General features: G+C 38.6%; 1 pseudogene across 1 annotated transcript; it reads right to left on the bottom strand.

Annotated features, from left to right (window-relative positions):
• Positions 1-1,636: 1,636 nt before the first annotated feature.
• Positions 1,637-18,159, bottom strand: LOC309628514 (60S ribosome subunit biogenesis protein NIP7 homolog pseudogene; annotated as a pseudogene). Its single transcript has 2 exons — positions 18,023-18,159; positions 1,637-17,734 (listed from the first exon to the last, which is right to left on the bottom strand). The product of its transcript is annotated as a 60S ribosome subunit biogenesis protein NIP7 homolog pseudogene (transcript).
• Between the last annotated feature and the right edge of the window lie 9,775 nt (positions 18,160-27,934).

Here is a 27,934-nt window from a genome sequence, read left to right on the forward strand (position 1 = left end):
GGTTAATACCAATTTATTTTTTTATACAGTAAAAGAGAAGTAAATAGAAATATCAAGGCAAGAATCATTTAGACTAAAGGTAAATATTTCTTAGGAGCTTCATTTCTGTTTTACATAGGTATGTATAACATATGTATGTGTACTTACATATGAAACATATAAAGGCATTTTTTATGATGTTCATTATCAAAAAGTTTGAACTAACATGTCTGACTTACACCTTTAACTGGTGCTTCTGAAACTATCAGTGGCATAGAACCAATATTTTTAAATTTCCAGTCTGTCTCAGACCAATACTTTTAAAAAATACAATAAAAATAAATAACTAGCAGAATGATATCAACACACATAAAATTAATCTGTTAAATTTCTGTCATCTTTCTTAAATGTTTTCTCTCAATTGCTGTACTTATTTCATAATTGACTAGGTAAGAAACAGTTTGCGGGCTGGGACTGGTCTATGGCCCACACTTTGGGTAACACTGCTTTAGGATATATGTTCTTCAAGGATGGGGGCATGTTTTGTTCACCTTTGTACCTCCTCAGGTAGCACAGAGTGGCCACAGCTAGCACAGATTGATTGCTGATTAAGTTGGGTCAATCAACCTACTTACAGATGGCAGCTTCAGCAATACATGATTCAAACAACCAGTGAAAAGACTAGTGGATTCAGAACTCAGGCAATAGAAACTGGCTAAAATCAGCTCAGCCTAATCAGTAGTCTACAGGGGGGCCTTGGCTCATAATGGCACTCTTAATTATTCCTCTACATTAAATAGCAACTATGTTGTTTTCCATTTCACCAGTTTACACCTTAACCCCATTAATAGAATGACATCATTTACAAAATAAATAACTTAATCAAAACAAAGCCAGCGTTAGAGACAGAACCATTTTAGCTCAGAAATGACCAAGAACTGCAGTGTTAAACTTTGATACACAATTCATAGATGATTTACAGAACGTACTTCCTAGTGTTGCTTAAGCATAGTCCTATTTTTAAGGGGGAGGGGAATTTGAAAAATATTTTTTAAAGTTCCCTTCCCTGAAATGCAAGCAATTATGCAAGTTGCCACTAGAAGTCCTTATAAGGAAGAGAATGAGAGATATCTGAGAAATGAAGTCTAAAACTGGGCTAGGGCGCCACTGGAGATTTCATAATACCTTTTAATTATTGCACAGGACATATAGAATAATGATTTTAAATCTCAATAGACCCATCAGCTAGCCTAAAGAGAGGACATCAGCTGAAAAAGCCCTGGGGACAGGATTTTCCAGACTTAGGTGTGTTCCCAATTCTATCTGAGGCTTGAAAAAAAATATGCAGCATTTACTTAATTGCCTTTTCACTGCGGGAGAGTAAACAAAGACACCTTATGGTTGTCCCTCTTTAAAGACATGGAGCGGTGATATACTGAGTGCAAAGGAGTCACCCAACCTGAACGGGAGCCACAGACACTGTGCCCAGACTAGGGCTACGATCCCATGTCCCAAAATGTCTGACCACCAAAGGACAGCCTTTTCATGGAAGTGTGGCCCTTCTCTTTTATTTTTTGGAGGCGAAGTTATCCTACTTCCTGCATGAAAGAAATAAAGTGAGATTATATAAGTCAGATCAACTTTAGATCTTCCCATATTAACTCTTAATCAGGTAACTCTATGATTCCTAACTTTCCTTTATCCTGCAATACAATACTTTTGTGAGAAAGAATGTGTGAAGTAAGATGGCTACTTAAAATTTTTTATATAAATATAAGGACAGAAACTTCCATACAGATGGTGATTTAATGCAGTGTGTTATGTCATAGTACAAACAGTGGTAATTTGTATTGCTTTACAGAAAACTTTCTGTGTAGCAAATGAGGAGTGCTAGCTGTATTAGCCAAAATACAATTATTCATCAACATTTTTATTGTGCCCGTTGTTTCTCCCATCACACACACACACACAATTACATTCACACAATATAAAACTTGACAAAACAGTCATTCCTTTTGAATGCTAGCACAATTGCTAGCATTCCAGGTAAGAGAATTTTTCAAAATCTTTTTCAAACTCCCTCACCCTATACATCTATAAAACTGATCACTCACCTTCAGAGGATGTTATGAAACCAATTCCAATTTTTTACTTAAAAACAGGTGAGTAAAAGCACTAATCAAAAATTTAACCTGCCTTTCCTGTATAAATCGTACTACTAGGTAACCCAACAGTAGGTGAAAGAGTCATCTCTAATAAACGTATTTCAGCTAATAATTGAAAACCAAATTAGAGCATCACCCTTTTTGTGATCCCCAATGAATGATTTGAGGCAATGAGTGTCAATGTCTGCTAACATCAGAAAAACACTCAGACATATGGGTCCATGGAAGTAATCTGAGTCTGACCAAGCTCCTGGATCCAGCTGCTAATGTTCAGGAAATATGGAGGATAAAACCGCGTGTTGAACTTCACCATGAGGATGTGATCGACAAAGTCCAGGCTGCGAAACACTTTAGTGAAATGGCCGAGGTTCTTCAACAAACTGTAAGGCAGAGACTAGAATGGAGGATAAGCCCATAGATCAAAAAGAGACATACAAGATATCGATTTTTTAATAGGCACAATCAACTGTACTCTCAAATGATGCATACTTAAGTGATAAAATCACAAAGAAGAAAGTGATTACCTTTGGAGAGAAGGGCAGGTCTGTGGGACAGGTCACCTGGAGGGGCTTCTGGAATGATTGGCAAAACTTTATATTTTGGTCTGAGTGGTAGTTAAGTGTTCAGCTTATAAAAATTCAGAGCTATATAATTCCTTTGTGTGGTTTTTCTGGATCTGCTTTTATTTTGTAATAAAAAAGAAAAAATATATAAGCCTTCTGATGGGAAGAAAAAAAACAACTAATACAGCTTTATTTGACACCTCATCGCTCACCTGGAAAATGGCACAGAGGCTCACAGGAGTATCTTCCCTGCGTGATTTATGAGGATTACCATCTCTAAAATGAAGGACTCTTTGCCGTAAGTAGAACTTGAGTTTTAAATTCCTCACATATTTCCAAAGTACACAGCTGAGACTGGCCCTGTGGTTAGTTATCACATTCTGAGTCTGATATCAGCTTTACTAACAATTAAAAATCATACAAATATTTTACAGAAATTCTGTGTAAAACCTACACCTAGGTTCTGGCTATCAGCTATGACAATATACTAGCTTCCCAGCTTCTATTCCTGTACTCTTACAATCCTCTCCACATTGCAACCAGTGTGGTCATTTTTTAAAACTAAATGAGAATGGTATGAGCACTTAAGAAAGAGGTCTGCTAGTGTCTTGTAAAGCAAAACATACCTGGTCTGAGACCCATCAATTCCATTTCCAGGGATTTGCACAAGAGAAATGAAAGTACAGTCAGCCCTCCACACCCATGGCTGTGGGACCTGCAGGTGCAGAGGATTGACTGTTCTACACCATTGTCTATAAGGGTCTTGAGAATCTGCAGATTTTGGAATCCACAGGAGTCCTAGATCCAATCTCCTGGGATACGAAGGGACAGCTGTATATGATTATAAAAACATTTGTACATGAATTCTCTTCACAACTTTATTCGTAATTGTTAAACACTGCAGACAGCCCAAATGTCCATCATAAACTGTGGTATGTTTATATAATAGAATATGACTCCAAAATAAAAAGGAATAAGTTACTGATACATGTAACCACATGGGTGAATTTCATAGAGTATCTTGAATGAAAAGACACTTTACACAAAAGAGCACATACTGTATGAATATATTTATGGGAACTTCTACAACAGGCTACTTTAATCTATGGTGGGAAAAAATGCATATAGTAGTGTTCTCTGGGACAGTGGGTATGAATATTAATTGGAAAAGAGCACAAGGTTTCTGGTGTGATGATAAAGGTCTATATTTCAATAGGGATTTGAGTTGCACAGGCAGAAGTATTTTTCAAAGTCAGCAATTTATGCATTTCATTTTACGTAAAATTTTCATTAAAATAAAAAGAACTAAAAACTCTGTCATCTAGGTAGATTTCCTTTGTCTTCTATTGCTAACTGATTTAATTGTGCTTAATGTTCTTGTAATGCAGTAAAAGGCTGAGAAGTTCTTCAACATTGTGTTCAATACTGCATGTAATCCTACCTTTTTGCAAGATATGGAATTTACTTTGCAATTGACTTGGCTTTTATCCTGGCATCCAAAAATCAGTCAGGGGCTGATAGAGAAGGCACTCTGTAGGCTTCATAATCTCTAGTGGTGTGTTAAAGGGAAGGGATGCGTAAGTGGAGATTAATTTTGTAAATAGAAGTTCATTAGTAAACATTTTCATGTTATGAGGACTTTTGCTTCTCTATGCACATAACTGTACTTTGGGGACTCCCTTAATGGAAACTTGGAGAGCAAATAAGGACTCCCTACATGCTTATCTCAAGCTCCTTCAGCGAGTGTTATTAAGACTAATTGATCCACTTGGCGGAATGTTGAACTGTGACTCTACTTGAGCAACAAAAGTATTAACCTCCTTTAATACATGTGTCTTTTATTATCAAATAATTGAAACTCTTTACTCAAAGTCTACTGATTTACATGTTAATCTCATCTAAAAAACACCTTCACAGAAACTTTTAGAAAAATGTTTGACCAAATATCTGGGTATAGTGCCTTACCCAAGTTGACACATAAAATTAACCATCATCACTATCACATGAAATTTAGTGAAATTTAGTACTGTTTGGAGGATCAAAGGAACTTACCTTTGAGAGTCAGGTAAACTTCAGTAGAAATCCACCTCTTATAACTGTGTGATTTTGGACACCAGGTTACTGATTTCTTAACCTCTAAAAATAGGAATAAAATTTGCTCAGCTTAGTGGGATTATTGTGAGCATTAAATGAGTTAATTAATAAAGTCTAACATATCATAGGTGCTGAATAAATATTCTCATCATTTATTTACTTAAAATATATTAAGCTTTCTTTATCTATATTTTATAATTGAGATATTAAACAATAGTTGTCTAAATGGGAAGGAAACTGAAAAATGAAGGGATATATGTATATATATGGCTTGCTGTACAGCAGAAACTGACACAGCAGTGTAAAGCAACTATACTCCAATAAAAAAAAATTTAAATTTAAATTAAAAAAAAATAAATATATAAACAATAGTTGTAACTGTATGTTTTATAATCAAATCACATTAACAAATGAGCATGCATTCTTTAAACTATTTTACTAGAAGAAATGTTATAATATATAAAACTATCTCATAAGTTGGCTGCCTGGTTTCTTTTAGGACCCAGGCTTCTATTAATAAGCAAACTTGGAGTATAATTGGTTTTATATGTGTCACTCCACCATTAACATCCTACCCATGTTTCCCTGAAGCAGCTACCTAGTTTGGAATAACTTTAAGGAGGATGAACAGCCTGAAAATTGAACAGTCCATCAACCATTCCTGTTAAGAATATTTCTATTTTAAACTGAGGTAAATGAACCACCATTATTTCACAATAGCAATCATATGTCTAGAGAGGCTAACTATTAAAAGCAAAGATAAATTCTGTTGAAAAATGATGTGGTTTACACTGGTGATCTATGTGGTTAAGTAATAATCTTCACCACTTAGGAACTTCAAATAGGTGAAATTGGGGTTATTTAACTAAGCAAAGGAGACTGGTTTTCTTCCTGATAGACCAGGCACTCAACAAATACTTCTCATTCCTTTCTCCTGTATCAAAGTATCAAGGAATAAACTTCCTGACATCAATTTAACAGAAAATAAATTTAGCTATGCTTTTACTGCTTCACAGATTTAGAAATTAAGATTTTAAGGGGAACATATTACTCTTTTGGTTTCAAGTAACAGAAGCCCAATTCAAATTGCCTTAGACAAACAAAAAAATTTACTAGACCACACAACAGTGAAGTTCAGGGATGCAACGTGGTTTCACGCACAAATTGATCCAGGGCTTAAGGATGTCCTCAGGAAACTCTTCATGTCTTGGCTACATTAATAGTCAGACTTTTCCTAAACTGTAATCAAGCCCATCTTTGGGCTGTATTTGCCCACAGCAGTGTCAGGCTTACCTCCTACTAGTCTAACAGTCCCAGCAGAGACTAAGACTCCTTCTTGATGGCTCCACATATGCCCCAGGGACTCTCATTAGCCAGTTGTGAGGCCATGACCACCCCTGGAGCCAGAGAGTAGAGCTGGTCCCACACTTGGTGATGGCTGAGGGTGAACTAAGAGTGACAATGGGATGTCTCCCAAAAGGAAGAAATGGTATACTGAGGAGGCAAAAGTAACAAATCTCCACTGTAATATGGAAATTCAATTTGATACTTTAAAAAATAAACCATTTTCTAATGCACCAGAAAGACCCAGTGAAGACAGAACCTTCCAGGGACACAGATCTCTTGACTTCTTGTTCAGACTGTGGCTTCTGATTAATTACGTGACCTTTCCAAGCAACTTATCCTCTGGATATCTATTGCATATGTGTGAAATGAGAGAATGTGATTAGAGACTCTTTAACTTTTCCTTCAGCCTTCAATGCAATGATTCTATCATAATGGCTATAAAGCAATGTGATCTATAGCTTGAGTTTTCAAAAAGACAATTACTATATAAGTATTTCTTCAGATTGATTCCTTTCTTTCTTCTTTCTTTCTTCTTTCTTTTCTTCCTTCCTTGATGGCAGCCCAGTTGTGGCCATGGCCCACATGAGGTTCCCAGAGGACAAGAAAGCATCCCAGCATAAGTTAGAATCCAAATAAGAAGGGTGGCTGAGTGAGTCAGGTTGCATGCAAGGAGGGTGTACAAATGGGGTAGAAACCTAGAGAGGTCAAGAGATTAATGACATTCAGAGATTTTAAAAAATAAGTAAATATGTTGAGGATAATGACAGCAATACTTCTCAGTGTCAGAGAAATGAGGTACAAACATAGCAAGGAGAGAAGCTAGAATGTATCTTGTGGTGCTGAACTGGAATAGGAGGCATAAATGTGAACTCACATATTTCAATATATGTAGATAGACATAGAAATAAATACAGATATTAATGAGTGTATAGATATATTTTTTTATAATTCTGTTCACTGAAAGGGTGTGGAACATCAATATCTCAGTAGCAATAAGCACACTTATCACACAGGTCTTTGACTTCTAAATATCACTCTACATTAAATGCAACCAAGGCACTTGGAAATAGTGCCTAATTCCAGGACTTGAATAGGGAGAGAACAAGATGAACCTAGAATATTTCCAAAAAAATGATAGTGACATGTCAAACAAACTCAGTAACCGGTTTGAAAGAGCTCTTACTGGCTGAATCTGGAGCAATTTGAGTATCAAAATAAGTAATAATAGTAAAAAATTATAACCCATTTGATAAAATAAGGATCCAAGGGACCATGAATATAAATAAATATATGAATAAATAAATGGGAGAAAAGAAAATTCTTTCCTAGCATAGAATGCCAACTAATAAGTGTAGAATGAATGATGAAATTAGAAAAATCACAATTTGTCAATCATCATGGTAATAATAAATTTGCACAAGTATTATCAATAGATGCTAAAATTGATGGGTAAAGGTGGGATAAGGAACAAGGTTTTACCTGATCTCAAGGTGTCTCCCCACAAATATTTATTAATTAAAATGAAAAAGCAACATTACAATAGAAAACCCAGGCAGACACATCTTGATAAAGTGATCAATGTTAACTCCACCAGTAAAGGGACAATTAGCCATGGTGTGTCACCTGATAGGATACAATGAGAATTACTTGCAATAGATTTATTGTTTTGGGGACTTCCCTAGTTGTCCAGTGGTAAAGAATCTGCCTTACAATGCAGGGGACATGGGTTTGATCCCTGGTCAGGGAACTAAGATCCCACATGCCGCAGGGCAACTAAGCCTGCGTGCCACAACTACTGAGCTAGTGCGCCTCAACTAGAAAGCCTGCGAGCCGCAAACTACAGAGCCCAAGCGCTCTGGAACCTGCGTGCCACAACTAGAGAAGAGAAAACCCACACACCACAGCTAGAGAGAAGCCTGCACGCTGAAACGAAGATCCCGTGTGCTGCAACTAAGACCCGACACAGACAAAAATAAATAAAATAAATAATAAATCTTAAAAAAAAAAGAATTACTGTTTTGCCTTGTTTATGTACACAATGTTTCTATACACGAGTAGTATCAATTACAAATTTGTCCAAGTATCATTGAGCATTTTAGAGGTAAAAAGATAAATTAATGAGTGACACTTTCATATGAATTTTTCTTATTTTAAAATTAATGTGTGGTTATTACAGAAAATTAAGAAAATACAGATAAGCATAAAGGAGAAAATAAGAATCACCAAATCTGTCTCTACCCTCCATTCCCATACCCCAGAACCTTAAATTGGAAGTTGCAACTAGAAGACCCAAGGTATCAAATATATCAGGTATAAAATTGAGTTATGAGACAGACCACCAAGAAGCAAATTTCAAAGGAAATATTCAAGAATTACATATACAACACTTGGCCTCCTTCCTGGATCAGAAAGAGTAGAAGTTGAGAGAAATGTGTGAGGAAGGTTCCTTTGGGGAGAGCTTCTCAGACAAGAGGCCATAGTGAGTCCAGGAGCAAAGGTCCAGAGCCCTGGACCTGCATCAGTCACTGTATCTTCAGACACGTTGAAAGCCCACAAGTAATTATGATCCATAATTAGATCCCAACACCAAATCCCTGGATTTAGTACCTTCTTCAATCGAACAGCATGTCTGGGCCAGACTAAAAAATGGTAACAACCTCACAGTGACAGCTAATCAGACACTCACTATTTCATGAGTTCAGCTTCTGTAATGTTTAATCCCCATGGAGGTAAATCATGTATTGTCTGGTATGGGATTTTGCTTTTGTTTGTTGTGTTTTATTTGGTTTGGTTTTCGTTTTTGTAGTGTGTGATGTGGGAAAAAGAGAAACATGTTAAGCCAAACTTCTTTCCCTGATTAAGCAGGACTGACAGACCTCTGACAAAACTCTGAGCTGGGGTCCACGCTAGTGTGCTGGCCTACAGCAGGGAAATGTGTGTGATACTTTGTGCTTTACATAACTCAAGTGTCACTCTGACTATCTTTGTCTGCTCATGCACTATTTTTTCCATCCTGTAAAAAGGGGAATTGAAATAGTCTCCTGCAAGAACCAAAGAAAGAAGCAAGAGTCTTTATTGAAATCTTCTCCGGGAAAGTTCAGCTTCCAATTCACTCCGCAGTGTAAATTCCTGGCATATATTTGCAGTACATTTAACTACTCAACACCTAAACCAGGGTTCATTACCTGCCTTGCTTTTCTTTAACTATTGATTACTTTTTCTTTCTAGTTTGAAACTATAGTTCAAAGTTCTCTTCAAAGAGAATATCAGTCAGCACACCCCATCAGAATTATCAGAGCTAGACTATTAGGTAGGTATGGTCAAAGACCTTTCAGAGATTAGATGCCCATCAACATTAATGGGCTGCTAAGTCACCCCACTGACCCTGAGGAATCTTGCCTTATTACCATTTCCCTACAAAGTATGCCCTTTCTTCAAATCAAAAATCTTGCCACATCAATAAGACTATGGCCTCCAAGTCCAAGGACTATGGTCCTTATGATGAAACTTTCATCTCACAGCAGCCTGTTGAGGCCTTGTCCTGCAACACCCAGCTTATTTTGAACTCCCCAATGAAGAGGCTTTTCACATCAGCCACTTTCTGCCTCTCTTTGAACCCCACGAAAGAAGCCCTTGGCCTGCCCCTTTATATATTGGACATGGTGCCACAGTTTCCATTTTACATATGTTTCTTCCCCTAACCCCCCGATTTTTAGGCTTCCCGTTATATCTATGCCCAAAGTACAATAAAAAATAGAAACTTATTGTCCCTTAAATAAATGAAAACAAAATGATCCAGAGCTGAGCATCTTTTTCAAGGCTGATTAATCATTGGGGGTACTGCACCAACACGTGCATTTTATTAAGAACACCCCCATCTCATATATGCGTATACATACACACACACACACACACACGCACACGCACACATCTTGAAGATGGAAATAATTTTGATAAGGGCAGGGTTTTGGCACTTGAAGTTAAGGGAAAGGGAACTAACATTTGAAAAATACCTACACTGTGCCAACTTTACAAATGGCATGCCACTCTTGAATCCTCATGCCAGCACTAGGAGACAGCGCAGCATTATCGAGCCCAGGACAGTGGAACAAGAACAGGCTGTCAAATCCTATAAGTCTGCTTTGAATCTTTACACCCTTTCCAGAAGTTTGTAACCCAGTCATGACTACAGTACTTTGCCCTTAGCTACCTGTCAATTCATTTCCCTAGAGTCTCTCAAACCACTTCTATATTACCTATATTTTAAATCTATCACTGGATATGGATATGGATAAACATTGTCCATTGAACAAAATATCACTCTAATAAAAAGAATGAATCTGTATTCCACAGCTGGGTAGGGCAGGGAGAGAAAAGCTCTAAGTCACTACTGGGCATTACGGATGATCCTTGAATAAAAGAGCATTTACTGAAAGTGTTAGGATAAAATAACTTCTCTGTCCTTTGATAAATTAGTTCGTTCTTCTCATTAGGTGTTTCCTCTTTTTTTCTTCAACCATTTCAGTTTTGAGAAATGTAAAAGATGTTTAGTAAAAATGCCTGGACCATTTTCAGAACTTGTGCAAGTCTCAAAATATTTAGTCTATTTGGTATGTGGCTCTTCCACTATTGCTTAATTGCCACACCCTTTTCAAATTCCTCAGAGATCTGCAAATCTGAAACCAATCAGAGGTGGTTAATTTATTTTGTTCAGTCCCAAGTGCCCCCTCCCAAAATTTTTTTTCCTTCTTGGAACATTCAAGCTCTCCTGTAATCTAGACCAGGTCAACACAATAATCAACACCCAACACACACATGCTTGACGGTCACCCATGGCCTGCCCACCTGCTTTACCAGATGGGCCTTCTGCTTCCTCCTCTAGTTCCCAGAAGTCTGTGCATTAACTGTGACCTCTGTCTCCTCAAAACACAAAAAGCACCACTTGTAAAAGATAATAGAAGCCTGACTTTACTTAGTGGGAAATTAACGTAAAAGATTTATCCATTTTAGAGCTAGATCCCAATTTGGGAACAGCTGTGGCAATTAAAACACAAAGACTGGCACAAATGCCACTTGTCCTCACAGTTCTCAGTACTCCTCCCTCTCCCTCGCCACCACTCCTCTCTTCCCTCCCTTGTACCCACAGCCCCTGCACTTCATGCCCATGCAGAGGAAGCAACCAAATCTGAAGTATCAGACCGACTTGTAGAGCACTGAGGCTCATGGATGTAAAATGCTCAAGGTCAAATATGTAGGTAGTTGCAGAATCAAGATTTAAACCCTGATCAGTCTACCTTCAAATCTTATGCTCTTTCCATAACACATTGATAAGAAGTGGGCCGAGAAGGAAGGAAGGAACAGGAAGTCTGCTCTGTGTCTGGACACACTTGGGACCATATCGTTCCAAGTCAGAGAAGCAAGTGCTGGTTACTTACAAGACTCCAGCAAATTACCTATGCTCTTTTTATATTCTACCTGTATTAGATTTGGACCCTGGGGTGTTAAAAACTTCACCCATCCACCAGTCAACAATTATGATAAAGAAAAATAATGGCTCACACTGGAGGTGATAATTTAGTCTGGGTCTTAAAAATGAGTCAACATTTACCAGGCAGTTGGGGAAAGGACATTTCAGACATAGCACCTTCTGTTGGTAAAGCACTTTCTGAATTTTATTGCATTGAATACCGAGAAGAGGAAAAGAAAAAAAATCCCATTGTGAGATAGGTGGGACTGTTATTCTTACCCCCATTTTAAAGATTAGGAAACTGAGGATCAGGTAGGCTGAGTTGTCACATTTCACGTTCTCACGACACACTCAGGCAATAGTGTACGTGGAAGACATTGGAGAGAAAAAACTCTTTTTTGTAGTGTTAAAAATGATTGAAGAAAATTTAGGTGATACAAACTTTATTTAACATTTCATGAAGCAGGCAGTCTCCATTCCCAAGTGTCCAGAGAACTGCAAAATGGAGCAGAAGGCAAGAAAGTTTTATAGGATAAAGAAGAAGGAACAAGGGAGAGAAAAATAGAAAATGAATAAGAAATGAGGAAATAAGTGTAGAGCCCAGAGATGGCTTGGCGTTTGGGGATTGGCTGGCTGGATATACTGTGTTTCTGGTCAGACAGAGGGTTTACAGGGACACGGACGTTTTCTAAGTTTCGATGTGCTGACTTGGCACCCCAGGCAGGAGCAGTTCCATCTTGAGCCTAAAAATTTATTTCGACAATGAGGTCCTATGGGTGGACGTCTTAACTTGGTAGGACAGGTGTCCTTATAAGAAGAGAGAGAGGCACCAGGGTTGCAAGGCACAGAGAAAAGGCCATATAAAGACACAGCAAGAATGCAGCCATCTACAAGCCAGGAAGAGAGGTCTCACCAGAAACCAACCCTGACAGCATCTTGATCTTGGACTCCCAGCCTCTATAACTGTGAGCAAATAAATTTCTGTTGTTTAAGCCACCCAGTCTATGGTATTTTGTTGTGGCAGCCCTAGAAGACTAAAACCCTGTCTAACAGTAACCAAAGCTAGCCTAGGATATGGAGCATCAGATCAATTACAGATACATGATCCAAGGAGAAACCAGAGAAACTTCCCAATGGAAAGTAAATGAACAAATAAACTATGGAAACAAATAACATTTGTGCAAAAGTCTTCTCTTGCAGTCAGCTTGTATATTTACGTTTGATGAGGAAAGAGAAAATTCTTACCACTTCCTTGGGGAGGACATTTTTAGAACAATTTGAAGTATTTTCCAGCATAAAATTGCATAACATGCCAACTCAAAAACATCTCCAGGGACTTCCCTGGTGGTGCAGTGGTGAAGAATCCACCTGCCAATGCAGGGGACACGGGTTCAAGCCCTGGTCCGGGAAAATCCCACATGCCGCGGAGCAACTAAGCCCGTGTGCCACAACTCCTGAGCCTACACTCTAGAGCCCGCGAGCCACAACTACTGAGCCCGTGCACCTAGAGCCCGTGCTCTGCAACAAAGAGAAGCCACCGCAATGAGAAGCCCACACACCACAACGAAGAGTAGCCCCCGCTCGCCGCAACTAGAGAATGCCTGCGTGCAGCAACGAAGACCCAACGCAGCCAAAAAAATAAAAATTAAAAAAAAAAAATCTCTAGTACAATAAAAAACAATAGTGATATTCAACCAAATGCATCGGGCAGATGAAATTCAGGCACAGAAATGGAGAAGCTGGTTTAGAGTTAAAGCTAAAGTGCTCTTATCTATCTCCCAAGAGGCAGATTATATCTCCCATGTTTTTCAACTTTTGGAAAGTAGTGTACCCAGTTTCTAGGATGCTCTTCTTCTCGGGAGTGAGACCAGCCTGGGAAGTGTTCTAACTCTATTCTGACTCCTGACTGGCAAGAACCAAGAGGGAGGGCCCAAAACCACATAGGATATTACCTTTGGTACAACCATCAGTGGCAACGTCCTAAGCAGCGGAGCCAACAACTGTTCCTTATTACTGTTCCTTCATCATCACATGTGCCAACACTTGACCCAGGCAGCCAAAGAACTTTGGTCAAGCAACACCAATCATCTATCTGACTTTTCCTCCCTTCCAGGAGGCTAATCTTTGCTGCTTCTCCTCCTTATTCACTGATTCCACAATCTTTGTTGACTTTTTTTCTCCTTTCTCAAATATTTGTTTAACTTTCTGTTCATTTGCCTCTCTTACAGCCTCCAAAAAACTGGGTCTCCAGCCCATCTTCTCTCCCTCCTCAGATTCAGATCAAAGTCTCCAGCTGCCTCCCGAACATCTTCACTTGAATAGCCAAGTATCCAAAACAAAACTTGGTGTTACCTTACATACCAAATCTGCTCCTCTTCCCTCTTTTTCTGTCCTAGACTCATGATCTTACCATCCATCAAGTGTTCTAATGAGTTGCCAAGTGGTCTTGATTCCACCTTAAAACCCGATTGCAGAATTAACCTCTGCCCCCTCTTTTGATCTCTTCACTCAGGCGCTCACACGTTCTCATCTAGGCTAATACAATAATCTCCTAACTGGTCTTCCTACTACTTGTCTTTTTTCCACTCTTGCAACCATCCTGCTGGGTTTATCGTCTTAAAGAACAACAAATATAATTTTGTCATGATCCTGCTTCTAAATGTTTGCTGACTCTCCCTTTCCTACAGGATTAAATCCAAATTGAACCAGAAGGGCCATTCAAGGCCTTTCCCAATATGACCCCAACCTACTTCTCTAGCTTCAATCTCTGATATGCTTCACTACACCCTCAAATGAATTTCTCTTTATCTCCCAAATTGACCATGCCCTTCCTGTTTTTTATGTGTTATGCCCTCTGCGTGAAATGTCTGGCCTTCCCCTACTCTACCTCTACCTCAACCTGGAAAACTTCTATTTTTTTCATTAGAAAATAATAATAATAATAGATCAAATGTCACCTGGCTAGAAAGGTTTCCCTGAGCTTCTCCGGGTCTAACCCACCCCACATTTGACTAGCCCGGACTCCTAATTCCAAGAGTCTAGGAGGCATCCTACTAGAAGTAAGCTCCTTGCAACAGACAGGATCTCTAAGTGGCTGGCCACTGTATCCCCAGCTTCTAACATTTTGCCCAGCATAGAATCACTGTTCAACTTATATATTTTAATGAATGAATCTCTTACCTTCAGCCTTTAGAGCACAGAGACCAAAAAAACAGGGTTGAGACAAAGTATTGCAGGGAGGAGGAATATTAGGACAAGAGACAAATATCCAAGTCAGTCATGTAAGCAAAAAATCTAGGCAGAGGGAAAAACCAGGTTTGAAGTCTACCAAAGTGACATCCTCGTAGGCCAGGTAAGAGAGAAGGTTCAAAGGCTCAGGTGTGGACAGAGATGGAGTGGTTATAGGTGCTAATCCAGTGTGAACACCCAGGCAGGTAGATCTTCTCCCTCTGAGATCACATGGTTCATTTACAAGTAATGTCTTATGGTGCAATTTATCTGTTTACGTGCCTGAAACACCCACCAGACTGTGTGTTCTTTGAAGTCAGCCACCCTACCTTATTCATTGTTATATCTGGGCACCTAGTACCATGGCCACCACTTAGTCATGGTTTTACTATAAATTTTTGCTGCACTATAAAACCTTAGGTATAATAAATGACTGTGCAGGGCCTGAGTTTCACTGTTGGAACCACTAATGAAGGCAGACTTGGAGATGGAAAATCCAATAGTATTATTGTGTTGGGTGAGATCATGGAAGTCACACATGACACCTGAGAAGCTTGCTTTTCTCAGCTCTAAACTTTGTGACCCAGGCCTATTTCTAACTCACTCTCAGGAAAGTTTGCACCTTTAGAAGAGTTGATTAACAGCTTAAGCTAAATAAAGTATCTAATAAAGAATTCTTGCCATGATTTAGTCAAGGTCTTCTCCGACAGGCTGACTTGACACTTATAATCTCTATTGGCAGTCTATTGGTCTTGCCTGGTTAGACTCAGAATACAGTCAGGCCTATTTTTAAAACAGCAACTTTTAAAGGAGCAAAACAAATTATCAGCCTATTAGCTTTTCCATATTCTACTTTGATACAATGTAAATATGAGCTTCTCAGATAAATATTTCACAGGATAACTCATTGGGAGTGGCCACAAATTTTGTACCCATCATCCCATCAAGAGGTAAGCACATGTGCCCATCCCCTGGATCTCATTGGGCTTGTGACTCTGTCCACCAATAGGGTACAGAGGAGGCAATACCATATGATTTCTTTCTTTTTTCTTTTTGGTAATTGAAAAATGCTTTATTTTTAGAGATGTCATCTTTGGAATTTAAAATAAGCAGTACATTCACTAAAGAAATTGTTTTACAATACAGGTAGTTTAAAAATTTTTTGTCTGTGATATGTTTTTTATTTAAAAATATTTTAATAATTCTAAAAAATAATTTTGGAAGGCATGGGGAAAAGATGGAGGAGCTGAATTATTTCAGGATCTCTGATTAGTGCTTTTTGTCCAGCCCAGTCAGATAAGTAAAGATTTATAAGAATATAAAAATATATATATATAATATATAAAACTGAATCACTTTGCTGTACACCTGAAACTAACACAGTATTGAAAATCAACTGTACTTCAATTTAAATTTTTTTAATTAAAAAACCAAAAGATTTATAAGAGAAATTATGTTTTAGGAAATCAAGGTGATAAAAATAACATTCAGCCTGGGATTATACCATTCAAGAAAAAGAAAGATTGAGAAAACCGCTTGTAAAAGTCAAGATGATATAATCAAATTCTATTCATATGATCCTACTCTTAGTAGCAGAAATACTTAGTATAAGCATTATAAAAATAATTCTTACCACTTATTCAACACTTATCATTTGCCAGGCACAGTGCTAGGTGCTTTAAAGTCATGATTTCTAATTCTAAACACTATTCTTAGGAAGACGGTTAAGCTGTTTTTTTAAACAGAAGAAGGAAATGAAAATTATTAAAGTTTAATGACTCATCTAAGGCCATACAGCTGGTAGATGTGAGAACTGGTGTTTGAATCCAAGTTTTTCTTCCACACCCACAGCACCTACCATATAGAAAATCAGCAGAATAAACTTATCTTACTATTTTATCCAAATTTCATTTGTAAAATCCCAGACATGGCCTACTACTCTGATATGGCAAGATCTATCTTTCATAGTATTAATAAATAATTAAGAAAATCCATTATGTTCTTATCATGTGTTTGGAAAACAGTGTGACCACAGATAACAATAAAAAGATATTCTTTTTCTCCGTTCCAACAATTTAGACTGTTACTCAAAACAAGAAGCCCTCTGATTCAAATATAAAACACAGTATTCTATTTAGCCACAATCACAACGATCTGAAACTCCATTTTTGAGCCATTTCTGCATTATAAGAATCTAGCCTACATTTGTCCGTAATAGAGAGAATATTAAAATAAGAAGTCCCTGAAGAGGTCACAGTGTTGACAAAATTCAACATGACGGTGGAGCCTACACAGACAAAGGAAACAAAGCTAGGCCCTTCCACACAGCCCTAAGTCCTCGCAATGATTTTGTTTTAAATCAATGTCTCCTCGTGCCGCACATATTCCCCAGTGCTTGCTTGATGAAATACCCCAATCGCCATGGGGTCTATTTTCCTGAAGTCTTGTGTAGACTTTGCTGCCACCCCAAAGCCCAAAGGGATGTCTGTCATGGAGTACACCATGACTCCCTGGTACTGAGAAGTATTTTCAATGATTCGACCAAGTCCAGATTTCAGCACATGGTTAGCATACAAGAAGGGCTGCTCTGCTCCAGGCTTTATCCACACTTTATACTTGGCATAGGGTGCTAGGTAATCCAGAGCTGTGATGTACAACCAAAACTTGTGGGTCTGAGTGAATTTTCCAAAGCACGTTCCCAAAGACAGCAGCTTGTCACCGATGATATTGGCGGTCAACTTCAAGATCTTCTCACTCACGTTAATACAGCCGGTCGTTGTGCAGCCTGAAACAGTAGGTGTCATCGGGCTTGTCGACCAGCAGCTGAAGATTTTGGTATCATCTCAAACATTACACGGGTCTCCTCTTCAGTCAGAGGCCGCGTTTTCCCGCTCGGTTGCAACACGGGATCCTCGTGCCTCAGTCACTGGGAACAGAAGGTCAGCCGCCAGCCGCTCCTTGGCAACTTCAGACCCTGCCTCTCTAGCCGCTTTCCAGTCATTCCCCACGCTAACACTCTGTAGCCTGGAGGACCATTGGGGAAAGAAAGCCGGCCTAGCGAGAACCATAGAGACCGGAAGGTCACCCCGGATGCTTTCGATCTGAGATTCGGAGCTGGTTCCCTGGGTGAGCAGGAGGGGAAGAGCTGCTGTTGCTGAGAAGGTGGCGGCGAGGGTCACAGCCGCGTCTCAGCTACGGCCTCAGGCACAGTGACGGCCACCACCGCTGCTCTTGGGGAGGTGCAGAATGAAGGGCTCCTGGCGTAGCTGTTCCGGGACCGCTTCCCAGAGGCCCAGTGGCGTGAGCGGCCCGACATGGGCCGCTACCTCAGGGAGTTGAGCTGCTTGGGGCTGCAACGCGAGCCGGAGCACCTGGCCAAGGAGCGAGCGCAGCTCGCCATGTGATTTTTAAGTTGAGGTCATAAAGAGCCGTGGAGCTTCTGCTATGCTTATCCTTGAAACCACCTGAGCCACCACAGAAGTCTGACTACCCTGAGACCGCCGTGCCGTAGCGGCACACACAGACACTCCACCAACAATCGCAACTGAGCCGGTTCTTCAGCCATCTCCACCTAGGAGACGTGTGCAGAAGCTGTCCTAGAATTACCTCTCCAGCCCCAGTCAGTCAAGTCATCCGCAGCCATCTTAGTCATACTAGCTGAGCTCCCAGAGCCATCTGTGTTGCGCTCTTTGACGTTTCTTAACACACCTCATTTCATAACCCAGGCTGTAAGAGCAACCGCTTGGTGTCCAGAAGGAAACACAGAGTCCAAGACCAGATCCGTGGAGAGAATGGAGCAGCTGAATTCAAGACCCATGGAATTTAATATGTACCAGTCGTTTTGTGAATGAATCAGCATGTAGAAATGTGTGAAGGGATATACGCCAGGTTGGTGGCAGAGAGAGGAGGTAAGAAAAAATGTTAATCACTCATTTTTTTCTTTGTTTATCTTTATTCTATTTCACTCTCACTAAACTCATATTATTTTTGCAATTTTTGAAGAGAAATTAAAGGGAAAATGTTATTTTTTAAAAGCCTTAGAACATGCCAACTTTCTTTTTCCTTCCTCCATACCCCTAGCCTCCACGGTGATGTCTGTTGATCTTCTCCTAGAATTCTACATGCTATATAGCACATGAGTTAAATTAGAAATGTTAATAAAGGAGGTGTGAGGTCATTGGTAGAGAAAAGGAGCCATTTTGTGTGACCGAGTATGATATATACATAAGTTCAGTCACTGAGAGCACCTCTAAAACGTAAAGTTTTGGTGCATGGTAGTAAGTGGAAATTCAGAAGGCCTCTGAGTAGTTATTTTAATTATCCACCTTTCTTGGCAGTTGTGTGGAAAATTGTGACATTTACAGTTTAACTCGTAGACAAATACCCAGTTAACAGCAGGCTTATTAAGACTGTTAGAAATTGAAAGAAACCACGCTCAATTTTATAACCCGAGTATAATTCCCCTTGGGGGTGGGGGGGACTAAAAAGAGAAATACTCTGTGGTAGTACTAGGCTCAATACACAATATTCCTACAATGTAATAGAATGAGTTCATTTAAGGTCAGTTATCTGTAAACTCAAATTCATATTTCTGGCAGATGTCCTCCAAGGTTTAACTAGTTTATGTCCAACAACTCTAAACAGCATGTCAATCATTTTTATTAGTATGGGGTACATTTCACAAGTCATTTTCCCCAGAAGGATCACTAGAAAGCTGTCAAACTGAGACATTTCACAAATGGATTTCTGAAATTTTTCTATGGGTAATTCTGCTTTGAAAATTTTCCAGGCTAAAATTGTCAAAGCCATGGTCTAGAGCGTAGAACTTTGGAACTTTGTTTATTGATTTGCCCTTATCCTGGAGCAGACTCAGAATTGTTTTCTGAGAAAAATCTTCATACTGTCTACAGTCCTCCAAGACCTCCTCTATGCAGAGGTAGACCAATTCAAGACAAAGTCTAAGTTAGGCATCTTAATTTTCATAAGGTGACATTCACTTGTATGTCTTTGCTCAGTTGATTTTTAAAATATATACTTTTTGAAGTATATGAGTTTTAAAAATACATGTATTTCAATTAGTAAAACCAAATAATTATTCCAAAACATTTGTCAAATAATCAGTTGTCCATCACTGGCCAACTTTTATCAAAAGTCAAAGTGCAAGATAAGTGAAGTAAGTCAGAAAGAGAAAGACAAATACCATATGATATCACTTATATGTGGAATCTAAAATATGACAGAAATGAACCTATTTACAAAGCAGAAACAGACTCACAGACAAAGAGAACAGACTTCTGGTTGCCAAAGGGGAGGGCGGTGGGGAGGGATGGACTGGGGGTTTGGGTTGGTAGATGCAAATTATTACATATAGAATGGATGGACAAGAGGGTCCTACTGTATAGCACAGGAAACTGTATTCAACGTCATGGGATAAACCATAATGGAAAAGAATATAAAAAAGAATATATATATATATATATATATATATATATATACACACACACACACACACACACACACACACACACACCATACACACATATATATGAATAACTGAGTCTCTTTGCTCTACACCAGAAATTAACACAACATTGTAAATCAACTATACTTCAATTTTTTTAAAAAGTCAAAGTGCAAGAAATAATATTCATGAAGGACTAATTAAAGGGCATAAAATTCACCCAGCCTAATAAATAGTTTTGATATTTATCCCTGGACGAATGTAGACATTAAGAAATCTTATTTCATAGTTTTGGTTTTTTGTACTACCTACTGATAGAGAATTGCATTTACTGCATTGTGCTTTGGCCTTAGGCTCTCAATTTACATTGAAGTATACTATAGGCAACAGCTATACAAAACTAGTTGTTTTGATCTTAAGAATATTGTTGATAATATTTCCACTCCATGATTCTATGTCCTATTCTTAAGGATGCCATGTCCTACTCTTAAGCATACAAAATACTAAATTTGAGGAGAAAATTTTCTCAAATTTCATAACCAGAAAAATATTAGCTTATTTAGTTTTATCTACATTTGTTAATATTTTTGTTACTATTACTGTGCTACTATTATTATTACTGTTATTGTTAGGACAGTATTTCTCTTTATGTGATAATATTGTCCTTTTAGCTTTGGCTTATCAGAAGTTTAGAACTAAGTATAAATATGTTGTCTTCAAAGTTGTCTTTGAAGAGTTGTGTGGGACCTTGTGGCATATATTTATGTGTATTAACTTTTTTCTTCAGTTATATCTCAACATTCTAAATTTCTTTTCCCTGTAAATAAGTGTCTTTAATTTTCATGTTATGATATGTGTGCAATCCAGTAAGATATCTCAAATCTTTTTTGAAAGGAGATAGGTTATAATTTAATAAATAATCATAATCCTGTGATAAGAAATCTTTCTAAGTATATGTGTGGTAGGTAGGATTTGGTAAGAAGCAGAATAGAGAAAGCTGGTAAAGAACTGCTGGGTTGTTCATAATAGAAATCCCTGAAGGTATCACATATTTTTAAATAAATGAAAAATTACTAAAAGCCATGATCTGATTTATATAAAAACAATAATATAAGATCGTAAAAGGAAGCCAACTTACAGTCTTAAAAAAATGTTTCTATTGAAACATTTATTCTGAATAATAATCATAAAAAATCCTGAAAACTCTAGGATTTCTTGCTCAGAATTGTTAAGTTGCATTAGCAGAAATGTGACAAAGAAACATTAATCCTAAATGAGTTTCTAAGCTGTAAAAAGTAGAAATGGAGAGGTATAGTCAAATTTCAAATTTCATTCACACTATAGTGTATCTCAGTTATTTTGCCTCAATTTAAAATGGTCTTGTTTCCCAGTGCCACTGAAGATGATACAAACAAATGGAAAGATATTCTGTGCTGATAAGTTGGAAAAATGAATATTGTTAAAATGACCATAATACCCAAGGCAATGTACAGATTCAGTGCAATCCCTATCAAAACACCAATGGCATTTTTTACAGAACTAGGACATATAATCCTAAAAATTGTATGATAACACAGAAGACCCCAAAGATTAAAAACAATCTTGAGAAAGAAGAACAAAGCTGAAGGTATCATGCTCCTTGATTCTAAACTGTACTGCAGAGTTACAGTTATCAAAAACAGCATGCTACTGGCACAAAAACAGACATAGATCAATGAAATGGAATAGAGGGTCCAGAAATGAACCCACACTTACATGGTCAATTAGTCTACAACAAAGGAGGCGAGACTATACAATGGGGAAAAGACTGCCTCTTCAGTAAATCGTGTTGGGAAAACTGGACAACTACATGCAAAAAAATCAAACTGGGCTACTTTCTCATACCATATATAAAAGTTAATTCAGAATGTTTTAAAGACCTAAATATAGGGACTTCCCTGGTGGCACAGTGGTTAAGAATCTTTCTGCCAATGCAGGGGACACGGGTTCGATCCCTCGTCCAGGAAGATTCCACATGCCATGGAGTAACGAAGCCCATGTGCCACAACTACTGAGCCTGGGCTCTAGAGCCCATGAGCCACAACTTCTGAACCAGCGTGCCACAGCTACTGAAGCCCGTACGCCTAGAGCCCGTGCTCCGCAACAAGAGAAGCCACCGCAATGAGAAGCCTGCACACCGCAACAAAGAGTAGCCCCTGCTCTCCACAACTAGAGAAAGCTTGCACACAGCAACGAAGACCCAACACAACCAAAAATAAATAAATAAATAAAATTGATTCTTAAAAAAAAACAAAAAAAGACCTAAATGTAAGACCTGCAATCATGAAACTCCTAGAAGAAAACAGAGGCAGAACACTCTTTGACATAAATTGTACCAATATTTTTTTTTAATGTCTCCTCAGGCAAGAGAAACAAAAGCAAAAATAAACAAATGCTACCTCATCAAACTTAAAAGCTTTTGCACAGCAAAGGAGACCATAAACAAAATGAAAAGGCAACCAACTGAATGAGAGAAGATATTTGCAAATCATAATTTTGATAAGGGGTTAGTATCCAAAATATACAAAGAACTCACACAATAACAAAAAATAAACCAGATTTTTAAATGCGCAGAGGACCTGAACAGGCATTTTTCCAAAGAAGACATACAGATAGCCAACAGACGCACAAAAAAAATGCTCATCACTAATCATCAGAGAAATGCAAATCAAAACTACTGTGAGATGTCACTTCACGCCTGTCAGAATCAAAGAGACAAGAAATAACAAGTGTTGGTGAGGATGTGGAGAAAAGGAAACCTTTGTGCATTACTGGTGGGAATGTAAATTGGTATAGCCACTATGGAAAACATTATGGAGGTTCATCAAAAAATTGAAAATAGAACTACCGTATGATCCAGCAATTCCACTCCTGGGTACTTTCCCAAAGAAAACAAAAACAGTAGCTCAGAAAGATGTATGCACCCTTATGTTCATTGCAGCATTATTTACAATAACCAAGGTATGGAGGCAACCAAAGTGCCCGTCTATAGATCAGTGGATTAAAAAGATGTGAGTGTTGCTCAGTCATGAAAAGAATGAAATTTTGCCATTTGCAACAACATGGATGTACCAGGAGGATATTATGCTTAGTAAGTCAGACAAAGGAAGATAAATACTGTATTTTTCACATATATGTGGAATCTAAAAAATAAAACAAATGAACAAACATAACAAAAGAGACTCATAGTACAAACAGGTGGCTGCCAGAGGGGAGGGGGTTGGTGGGATGAGTGAAATAAGTGAGGGAAATTAAGAGGTACAAACTTCCAGTTACAAAATAAATGAGTCACAAGGGTGAAACGTACAGCAAGGGTAATATAGTCAATAATAACGTAATAACTTTGTATGGTGCCAGATGGTAACTAGACTTATGATGATCATTTGTAGTGTATAAAAATATTGAATCACTACATTGTACACCTGAAACTAATATAATAACATAAGTCAATTAAACTTCAATTTAAAATTTTAATAAAATCCAGGAAATAGGGGGAAAAAAGTTTTTTTCTACCTTGGAGACCCTATCATAAAAATAAAACCTGCACCAAAATCCACCAAACTTTTCATATCTGTACATGATTTCAATTGTCTAAAAGTGATGCTCAAGCAATCTTTTCTGAAATTTTAGAAGAAAACAATGAAAAGGAAAATAAGAGACAACAAATGCTTCTTATTATATAATAATAATACAACACTACCAACTTTTATCAATACTAAATTAATACTGAGATGGCAAATATTATGTTGTTTTTTTTTAACCACGTTGATTTTTAAAGCCATTTAACTTTTTGTTAATAACAAAATGCCATAGAATGATACAATGTATGAACTGAAACTTCAGAAAAACATAATCATGTAGAAGTGGAAGTACTTATGACTAGGTTGCTGAAATCAATTTTAAGGATGAAATCCTCCTCAGAAAATAAATAACACTTAGAAAAACTAGTAAAGCTTTAAGAAATGCATCATGTCACATCTCCTTAAACTAGATGTAATGGATTTTTAATGCTTTGAGTATCAGTTGGTGCTCATATCTTATTCAGTGAAAGAAATATTTTTAAATTTCCATTAACAAGACACTCCATATTACAATATTCTATAATCTTCTGATCCCAAAGTTTAATAAGAATTTAAAATTAGAGGGAAAAACAATTAAGTGCCTGGGAAGGAGCCCATTATATGATATCAGACTGGCCAAGATCATTAAGCTTAGGCAGCTATTTATGCCTTATCCTGGGTTAACCTGTGGAGTGATGTGATAGCACATCACAGCTGCATTCTATTTAAGCCTTTCAATCACTTAAACACAGATTATCTTATTTGATTCTTATAATAACCCTGTTAGATAATCAAGGTAAAGATTAATATCCCCATTTTTCAGATGTGAAAACTGATATATGTGGTAATTAAATCTCTGGAATCCAAATTAAAGGAGTGATTTAAGCAATCGAGTTAAAGCAGAAGAATACATATAACAATATTTATTGAGCAGCCTTCATGGTTACAGTTTTTCTGCTTTTCTGTTGGAGCTAAAAGGCAGCCTAAAATCTTAGCCAAAAGGTGAAAAAGTAATTTGCTGCCTGTAAAGTTTAGCTCCCTATCTAGTAAGAGATAATAGAAAAAGCAGCTTTTCTTCACCTATAAAATAATGTTGAACTACTTGATCAGAGGTTATGACCTGTCAGGATAATAAACAGATTCAGGACAAATTTCATCTGACCTGCAGAATCTTGGCTCACAGAAACTCTTACATTAAAAAAGCCAAAGATTTCCAGCTTCTCTTGAAATCAGAAAACTTGGCTGCCTTTGACCCACGTTTGTGCATGGGAGCAATCAAATGGAGTTAAGTCCAGGTTTCCCCCTTTCGCCAAAGCATGTACTTTTCAATTTCCCATGATCTGTACCACTCCCTATTACTTACACTGAAGATGCTTCCTGCATTATTGCTTGAGTCCTGTAGATATTTGAATTGGTGACCTCTGTTTAATATCACCCATTTTAGCTCATCCATCCATTCATTCATTTTACTCAAAAAGCATTTACTAAGCAAAGCTTATACATGCAATATTATACAAGGTACTTAAAAGGAAAAGGTAACTAAAACAGCCCAGGAGCACCACGACCTCATTTGGTGGGGATACATACCATAAACAGATTACTACTACACAGATGCCTTGGGACTCAGTCTTTGGATCTATTCTCCTCTGTCTTTGTTCATTCCCTTGGTACTCTCACTCAGTCTCATGACTTTAAGTACCATCTCTATGCTGATGTACATCTCAGTCTGGCCCTGAATTCCAGTCTCATCTAGCTGAATGTCTAATCAATAACTTCACTCAGAAATCTGTCATTCAAACTCCAAATGTCCAAAACCAGATCATGATTTTAGCCCATAAAGCCTCAGTCTTTCCTGTCTCAAAGAATGACAATCCCATTTTTATAGTTGCTGTGGCCAAAACCTTGAAGTCATCCTCATTTCTTTTCCTTCTCATCCATTCTGTCAGCAAATCATGTTAGCCCAGGGAAGGAGGCCTTCAAGTCTTCATGAAGTGACACCTGAGGATGAATAGGACTTAGCTGGATGAAAAAGGAAGTGAAGTGCATTCCAGACAGAGGAGACAACATGAGCACAGGCATACAAGTGAGAAATAACAGGACAGCTAGGAGGAACACCAAGTAATTCAGTGTAACTGAAGGGTAACTTATGGGAAGGGAGAGGCTGGAGATGGTTGTAGAGAGGTAGATAGGGTTTGCATCGTAGGAGGCCTTGTATCCCATTTATCCTGTCACCACACGATGCTATGTCATCAAAGCATTTTAGGCAGGTAGGACACTGATACATAAAGCCAGATGATCGGGACCTGAACTGAAGCAGCAATAATTTCCATTTAAGTTCTGTAGGATTGAAGATTGGTCCAATGTAGGAGAGCAAAGGAAACAATGAAGATGACTCCCTAACATGGCCCCTGAATGGAGAATACAGGAGAAATGGATCAGGGAAAGAAGATAATAATTCAGTGTCAGAAATGTTGAGCTTGACAGCCCATGGAGCATCCACAGAAATGACTTAATGACTTATCTGAAGCTTGGGAGATGTGTAGGGTGGAAATGTGAGTTTGAAAATCATCAGCAAATAAATGGGAGTTAAAACCATGACAACTACCTACTAACTGTGTCTCCTTAGTCTGTAAAGTGGGGATTATCACACCTACTTTATACAACTGTTTTGAAAGTAACTTAAGAGGATTACTATACTTGCATTTAGTTAGGACTTCGTGTATATTAGTTGTTTAAAAACTAAATTAATTGCTAGGATTACCTTGGAAAACCATGTAGAATGGTGGTTACTAACCTTTTGGAGAGACATGAATGCCTTTGAGAAAGCTTTCTCACTAAAAAGTTACACATAACCAAACACCCCAAATTCTGCACACCATTTCAGGAGGTCTGTGGACCCCTAAAGAACCCTAGGCTTAAAAATTCTTGATGCAGAGTTAGAAGAGAGAAAATTTGAGAATCAAACAAAGGAAAATCAACATTTAAGGAATGATCAGGGTAAGAGAAGACCAAGAAGGGATTACAGAAAAGCAACAAAGAGAACATGGGATAGTTTCAAGAAGAAGGCTGTGATAAATTCTCTCAAATTTGGCAAATAGGTCCAATAAGAGTTAAAATGATCACTGGCAACTTTCAAAAATCACAAGGCTAGTGGTGGGAGAAGAAACAAGAATTAGTAAGTTGAGTGAAATGAAGGCGAAAAAGTGGAGAAAACTTCTGGACAAAGAAGGGAGGGACAGGAGACCTTCAAGATGGCAGAGAAGTAAGACGTGGAGATCACCTTCCTCCCCAAATACATCAGAAATACATCTACATGTGGAACAACTGAAATACATCAGAAATACATCTACATGTGGAACAACTCCTACAGAACACCTATTGAATGCTGGCAGAAGACCCCAGACTTCCCAAAAGGCAAGAAACTCCCCAGGTACCTGGGTAGGGCAAAAAGAAAAAAGAAAAAACAGACAAAAGAATACGGACGGGACCTGCACCAGTGGGAGGGAGCTGTGAAGGAGGAAAGGTTTCCACACTAGGAAGCCCCTTTGTGGGCGGAGACTGCGGGTGGCGGAGGGGGGAAGCTTCGGAGCCGTGGAGGAGAGCGCAGCCACAGGGGTGCGGAGGGCAAAGCGGAGAGATTCCCGCACAGAGGCTCGGCGCCAACCAGCACTCACCAGCCCGAGAGGCTTGTCTGCTCCCCCGCCAGGGCGGGCGGGGCTGGGAGCTGAGGCTCGGGCTTCGGTGGGATCCCAGGGAGAGGACTGGGGTTGGCGGCGTGAACACAGCCTGAAGGGGTTAGTGCACCACAGTGAGCCGGGAGGGAGTCTGGGAAAAGGTCTGGAGCTGCTGGAGGCAAGAGACTTTTTCTTACCTCTTTGTTTCCTGGTGCGCGAGGAGAGGGGATTAAGAGCGCCGCTTAAAGGAGCTCCAGAGACGGGCGCAAGCCGCGGCTATCAGCATGGCCCCCAGAGACCGGCATGAGATGCTAAGGCTGCTGCTGCCGCCACCAAAAAGCTTGTGTGCGAGCACAG

Source organism: Balaenoptera borealis (assembly GCF_965194805.1).
Source record: "Balaenoptera borealis genome assembly, chromosome: 4".
Lineage (NCBI taxonomy): Eukaryota > Metazoa > Chordata > Mammalia > Artiodactyla > Balaenopteridae > Balaenoptera > Balaenoptera borealis.